Raw genomic sequence first — 8,210 nt, forward strand, 5'->3', positions numbered from 1 at the left:
TTTGATGTTGACACTTCTACGTATCGTACCGCGATGAGTGAGTACATACAAATGAAAGTGTTTTGATAATTGTCGATGATACTTTGTATCATGATCCTCCTCGGTACCACTACGATCGCCGGTCATATACAAGTTATGAATCTTTAAGATGAATAAGACGGTCGACTGAGTAACTCTGCCTCAAATCCACAACCAAACAAGGAACAGGAATTAAGGCGGAATTACTCACTCTAAGTCTGCAACATCTTAGTTATGCACAACCCTTATGTATATGTTCAGCCATCATAGCTTCTCTAAACGGATCCTTTAGTTCTCTTGAATACTGTGACTTGTTCCTATGAGTGAGTTATTATAATTACTTTTAAGTGTTATCCCCAAGTTTTAACCTTATATAAATATAAATTAATTTTCAAAGCAATTACTAAATCGAAACGTACCGCTGCTCGATGGCGATTCCGAGGTCGATTCTCCTGCGGTGATCATCAGAATTCTTCCATCTGCGCATGAGTTCTTTGTTATCGGGAATTCTCTCTGGTAGTGTCCAGTCTCACCACAACCATAGCAGGCTTGGTTTTCTTCAACTCCGAGGACTTGGGAGATCGGTTGAGCCGGTGCCCTGCAGAAACAGATTGTGTGTCCCTTTCTGTGGCAGTTCAGACACTGCATTTTCCGGCATACTCTGGTGTGGTGATAGTTGCACTCCCCACACTTCCGAAGGGTTCCAGCATATCGACTGGCAGGTGCTGGAGTAGCAGGTTTTGCGGCGGTGTACATAGTACTCGTTCGTTCCTCCAACGGGGTGTCCTGTGTTGTTTGCTTCTTCTTCCTCTTGTTCCCCGACTTCTGTCCATAGTCCTCTTCCCTCGATGGCTCGGGAACCGGGACTTCTTCGCCATGGTGGACTTCATGGTCGATGAGTCGCTGGGCCAGGCGTTTGGCACTATCGAATGCGGCTGGGTTAGAAGACAACACATTTCCTTGGGTCGGGGCAGTCAGGCCCCATATGTACCTTTCTATCTTCTTGCTCTCCGGGGTAACCATCCCGGGGCATAGTGTTGCCAAGTCGCTAAACCTTTCGGTGTAGGCCACTATGTCTGAGCCAACCATCTTGAGCCCCCATAGCTCTTGTTCCAGTTTTTGTACTTCGCCCCTTGGGCAGTACTCTCTCATCATCATTTCCTTCACGTTTTCCCAGCCCATAGAGTTTGCCAATGATAAGGTCAGTGACATAACATGGCCATTCCACCATGTTAATGTTGGATTAATGTCTAAGTCCATAACTATAATTGGTGAGACTTGACCCGACCCGGCATGGTCCATTTGGGTTGCATGGCATCATGCATTTGGATAGACTATAATGAGAGAAATAACACTTAAGGTTGGTTAATATATTATAAGTTCTAATATATTAATAAGATTATTTAATTAGTATTGATCAAGAATTAATCTAGTATTAATTAAGTGATCAAAAGAAGACTAATTAAATATATGGGTTGATTGTGTAAATCATCCATACTTGTATAGTGGTCTAATGCTTCATGGATTGTCAAGTTGGGCTAAAACCCATAAGATGCTCCATGGATGCTCCATGGTATATTTGAACCCATGGATCCAAGGAAATGGAAAGCCATGACAATTAGGGTTTACCCTAATTGTCACTAACTATATAATGATCTTATTCTTGGAGAAAATCGGTCACTATGGGTGTGATAGAAAGGGCTAGCCGATTTTATGAAGTGTTCCATTTCCTCTCAAGTTATTCCAAGTGTATTTGGTGTTGTGCGAACCATTTGAGGTGTCACACTTGGGGCACTAGGCACTCAAGCTTCATGAAGTCATTCTACATCAAAGAGGTATGTAATTCTAACTTGATATATTCATATGAATCAATGTTATTATGCTAGTTAGGATGAATACCTTGGAAAGTTCATATTTGCATGTATAATAGAGAAAACATAGATCCAAGGTATTTAGGGTTGCATGTACACTTAGGAGTGTTAGAATGCTCAAAACCTAACAGTGGTATCAGAGACTAGGCTTGTTTTCTTGTTATACTTGCTTAAACTGCTTAAAAATCGAATTTTGTGCTCTCTGCACAGCAGACTCGCCGAGTCTACTAATGGACTCGCCGAGTCCAAGGCAAAAAGCATCCAACTCGCCGAGTTGGTTCATGCACTCGACGAGTTGGACCCCCTGACAGCATATATTCGATTTTTTTGACTGGAATTGGACTAGGAACATTACCCTAAGATGTTTTTGGACTTATAAACTTATTTTTTATGTGGTAATGTTCATACTAATCCAATTTCAAAGATAATTGTCAATAGATTCATGTTTTGTATTAGTTTAAGTGTTATGCTAATTACATGAAAAAGTTTGATTCCAATTATCTTGTTCATATGAGTTGCTTAGATTAATAGAAAAGGTTGATTGATTATGTGTCTTTGATCCATTTTAATCTAAGAGTTGATTCTAAAATGTGTTTGTGTAACTTGTCCTCAAGTTACATGAAAAGTCACATTAAAGTTTCTTAAAACTCATAAAAGTTGGCAATGGTTACAAAATGAAGAGTCTTATCCTCATTAAATGGTTTTATGACTCCATAACTTGTCCTCAAGTTATGGAGGTTCAAGAGTCACTTCATTAAATAATAAGAATGTGTAGCCTTAATTAGTTCCATAAGTTACAAAAAAAAAGAAGAGTTACATTCTTTAATAGTTTAAAGTCTTCCATAACTTGTCCTCAAGTTATGGAACTTGAAGAGTTTTAATTAAAACTACTTTAAACACATAAGTTGTGGAATTAATTAGTTTTGAATAGTTTCAAAACTTGCCCTCAAGTTTTGGAATTTGAAAAGTTTTCACTTATGAATACTTTAATTCCAAGTAAGCCCTTAGAATTTTAAAAGATAAAATTCAAACCTTATACTTTATAATATTATAAGTTAATAATATTTATATATATATGTATAAGAGTAAAGTCAGTCTTACCGTTAGTAGGCCTCATTCACGAAGCCGGTCTTTAAGGGGGGTATAAGGTTACTGCCTATAAAATGGCAGTTTAATGGGTGTCCACTCTCACCCACCGCTTCCTTGACTGGTGGAGGGTCGTTAGCCGAACGTGTAGGACAAAGACTATAAGTTCTCCCTTCATTAAAAGTATTAATGATAAATACTAAGTAACTAAACCTTTTATAAATTCCCAAATCTCTTGGAACTTCACTTCCTCCACCTCCACCAATTATCCTCCCTAACCCACAAGTTCAAGGTCACTCAAGCCCTATTGGAAAGCAAGGTCTATGTGTGATCGCATCTTAGAGATGAAGTCACATATTGACAAGCCGGGAGAGTTGGGTGTCAAAGTCTTGAGAAAGTTGGATGTTTAATCACTTTCTAAGTCACATAGTGAGTTCTTTTGGGATTACTATGAAATAGACTACGACATAAGCCTTAATGATCTTATTGTTGGATTAATGTCTAAGTCCATAACTATATTTGGTATGTACTTGACCCGACCCGGCATGGTCCATTTGGGTTGCACTTCACCGGCACAATTTATATGGATAGTCTTTTGAGAATAGTATATTTATGATTTATATTAATATATTATAAGTTCTAATATATTAATATGGAATCATATTATTTAATTAGTATTGATCAAGAATTAATTTAGAATTAATTAAGTGATCAAAAAGAACTAATTAAATATGGACTCTTATATATATGGAATGGGCCAAGTTCATTTAGGTTGGGCTAAACTTTAATGGAAGGTCCATGGAGCTTTTAACCCATGAATCCTATGTTAATGAAAGGTCATGGGTATTAGGGTTTACATGGATGTAACCCTAATCCTCCATAATATATAAAGGGGTCCTTGGCTCACAAAATTGGCACAAGTGTGTGAAAATAAGAGTGAGCCGATTTTAGTGTGCATACATATTCTCTCAAGTTCTTCCAAGGTGTTTTGGTTATTTGTGATTCCATTTGAGGCTTCCACACTATTGGGGCTAAGCTCTTAAAGCTTGAAGACATCAAGCTACATCAAAAGGTATGTCATCTAACTAGAACTTTGTAGTATAGGTGCTTCATAATATGCTAGTTAGGATGAAACCTTGGAATAGTTAATATTTGCATGTATAATAGAGAAAACATAGATCCAAGGTTTATAGGGTTGCATGTACACCATAGGAGTGTTACAATGCTCAAAACCCAACAGTGGTATCAGAGCCATGGGTTTTTTTTCTGTTATATTGATGCAAATGTTTTATTTTCAAGTTGGAAAAAAAGGAAAAAAACATGACGTTTGTCAAATTTTAAGATAATTACTTGTTTTGTGAAAAACGAATTATTTGTAAAATTTGAATCATTTGTTATATGAGTTGAATTAGGTCAAATTTAGTAAAAGATAAAATGATATGATTATTTTATTAGTTTTAAAAGTTTGATCGAAATGTTTTAAGGAGTTACATATTTTGTCATAAAATTTTGGAGCTCAAATTTTTTTTTTAAAAGTTGTGATCTTAAGGGTTTTTGAAACTTCCATAAGTTATGGATATGAAAGTTTTTTTTTAAAAAAAAAATTTGATTCAAAGTTTTTATGGAGTTACAAAATTTGGTGTTAATGTTTTAAAGAATTCCATAATTTGTTGTTAAGTTATGGAAAATCGAAAGTTTCATCATAAAACACCATTAATTCCATAAGTTATGGAATCCAAAGGTTTTCATGAATTACAAAACTTGCCCTCAAGTTTTGGAATTTGAGAAAAGTTTTTTATGAAAAAAAGAATTGAATTCTAAAACTCTTGGGTTCATAACTTAAACAATTAATTAAATGGTTTTAATTTTGAGTTTAATAATTGGAATTATGATGTTTTGTTGAATAGTTCAAATTAACTCTTATGGACTTTATTAATAGTTAATTAAAGCGTTTAATTAAAAGAGTATTATTAATCCATAAATATATGGTTTGAGTTTAATTAAATTAAAAGTCTAGTTTAATTAATATATTAAACCACCAAGTATTTTAAATGTCTAAAATACACCCTTATACTATTATAATATAAAAAGTTTAATATATTATATGTATAAGAGCAAGTCGTCTTACCATTAGTAGGCCTCATTCACGAAGCCGGTCTATAAGGGGGGTATAAGGTTACTGCCTATAAAATGGCAGTTTAATGGTGTCCACTCTCACTCACCGCTTCCTTGACCGGTGGAGGGTCGTTAGCCGAACAGGTAGGACAAGGACTATAATTCTCCCTTCATTATAAGTATAATAATAAATACTAAGTAACTAAACACTTATAAATTCCCAATCTTAGTTACTTAGGAAAATGTGAATAGGGTGCTAATCCATGAAATTACACTTTGCACTTTGTTTAAGCTGTTAGTGGAGCGTGTGTGGTTAACCGGCACACTAACCTGGACTCAACAAGGTAGGCAAAGGGTAACTTAATGTTTATCATAGTATCGTTGGAGCGTGTGTGGTTAACCGGCACATCGATTGAGGGGTAAATATTAAGGGTACCAAGTATATTTGCATGGTTACTTCACACCTTGTTTTGTGATCCTCGGCATCCCAGTCATAAAACCTGAAGGGCACACTCGAAATTGAAACATGCCATTGAAAAGTTCAATGAATCTCAAAAGAATCTAGCAGTTTCAAAACCAATTAAAACCTAATAATACATTTCGTTTATCTTGGTGGAAATTGGTGAATCGTCATTCACCTACCTTCAAATATTTTATAGCTTGGATTACGGCATCCCTCTTCCAAGTTATAAAATAGTTTGTTGGGTCCTAGCCTTAATATATCATATCGGGTGTTATATTAAGGACTTAAATCAACTTTACGTGAATTTCTCACATTGTTGATGTCTGGTTTAGACAACAATGATCTTCCCAAACTAAGCTTTCCTAATGAATATGACTTCCCGATTTTGGCTCATGGAAGTCATACTTCTCTTCCTCCACCTCCTCCAATTATTCTCCCTAACCCACAAGTTCAAGGCCACTCAAGCCCTAATGGCAAGCAAGGTCTATGTGTGATCACATCTTAGAGATGAAGTCACATATTGACAAGCCAGGAGAGTTGGGTGTCAAAGTCTTGAGAAAGTTGGATTATCAATCACTTTCTAAGTCACATAGTGAGTTCCTTTGGGACTACTATGAAACAGACTATGACATGAACCTTAATGATCATATCTATTTGCTTGGTGCTGCTGAATCAGCAATGATTTGGAACGATAGTAAAGCAAATTTGATTAGAAGATCAACTTCCCAAAAACTTTATGGACAGTGACAATGGTGACACTGGAAATCCAGAAAAAGCATTCTCTTCCCAATGGAAAGGGATTGGCCATAGTCAACCCGGTTGACCAAATGGTAAAGAGAAAGGCTAAGTCTGAGATAGTCCCATTACCAAAGGGTCCATATGTTTATTTTGCCAAAGGAAGGGGCGTTGATTGCAAAGCTGCCAAATTTACCTAAGGATGTTAAAGTCAATAAGTTTGACTCTACATCAGGTAGAGCCCATTATCTAACTCTGTTAAGTTCTATTCTGAGATCCTCATTACATGATGTGACTGGGTCACATGTTGATGTTTTAAGAATCAAAGAATAGAGAGAAATCTTAAAGGAAGTATATGTTGATTCTGATCGCGAAGGTGGATTTCGATCGCATCAGAATTTTGAGCAGTTGCTTAAGAAGTTATGATATATTGCTAAGGAATAGATAACAACAATTTTCCATGTGGATTGAAGGATAAGTTTTTCCGCAAAGTTTTAAAATAAAAGAAAATTGTTTAATTTTATTTATTTGAAGTATCCTTACAATGACATTTGTGCAAAAATTGCTGCTTATATGATTCCACTCACAGCAATATTGGAAAATGGATTTGATTCTTTCATTTGTGGTAGTGTCTAAATTTACCAAATCAGGAAAGTTTCTCATCACCCAAGTTTCAATTGGACCGAAACTTGGAATCATGCAAGTTGAATAGTATGATGAATGCGAACTTTCAAGCATTGGAAAATCAAGACAAATTACTTGTTCACATGGATGTGTGAGTCAAGTGAAGGACTAAAGGGATCGAGTACACATTCTTGTGCACTGGTCATGTCCACCACAAAGCTCGTTAAGACTATTTGATTTACTAAAGTTTAGTAAATATGGTTATACTTACAAGTTTAAGTATAATTCTGAAACATTGGAAAAGTCTCAATGTATGGCAGAACGAATGGGAAGAATCAAATTAGGCAGAAAGATAAAAGTTTCTCAAATCTGAAAAGATGGGAGAGTACTTTAGTATCATGTTTGCGATCATCTTAGTGATTTAGAAATCATATCACAATTAGTCCTCTAAAGGTCATCTTAGTGCATTCTTATGACTAAGAAGAGGAGTCATGAATTGTTGAAATGGTTAGATCAGGAAGATGAGTCATACTTCGTTCCAAAACAATTCTTAGAGTCATACTCCAAGATTGTAACTTGAGTGACATATCTTAAAGAAAGGTTTAAAACACTTGTCAAATGTAAGAGTAAAAGTGTCCTACTCTTGTACATTTGAAATTGGTAAGTTGTGATGTTTTGGATAAAACAAAGACCAACTAAGGCCAATTGTGTGAAGTGTTTGTCTTGATAAAGAATCCGCACTATCTCTTGAATATTTGGCAAGATAGTCTTATATGTCAAGAGGATAGTGGGAGTCTTAAAGATCCTAAAAAGAATTTCAAGAACTAATCAAGAATAAAACCTGAGGTTCTTCACTAGCACACGACTTGAGGTTTATAACCTATCGTGTTGACATATTATGTGCCCATTCCAGTTAAAGTTGGCTTTGCATAGGAGTTCTGAAAGTTCTCAATTGGTTGCATAACAACTTGGAAGCAATGGCAGGCCCTGTACTGCCAGGTGGCAAGAAGTTAAGATTGCATAAGTTCAGTCCATATGAGTTTGGATTTGTCATTATCCTTGTCTTGTGACTATGGTTTTGACGATTCACATGGATAAGAACACATACACCATAAAATCTAAGGGTCATAAGGTTTCTCTCCGATTCATGAAAATGATGGTGAGGAAACACTTCCACCAAGTAGATTTGAAGCAGATGGCAAAAGGTCTAAACAATTGAGACTATGATTACGACATCCCTTTTCATAGTTCTGAAATTGTTTAGACACACATGCATGCTATCTAAGGAAAGGTGTATG

The sequence above is a fragment of the Lactuca virosa genome, chromosome 3 (assembly GCF_052849685.1).
Source record: "Lactuca virosa cultivar CGN04683 chromosome 3, Lactuca_virosa_CGN04683_v6, whole genome shotgun sequence".
In the NCBI taxonomy this organism is placed as follows: Eukaryota; Viridiplantae; Streptophyta; class Magnoliopsida; order Asterales; family Asteraceae; genus Lactuca; species Lactuca virosa.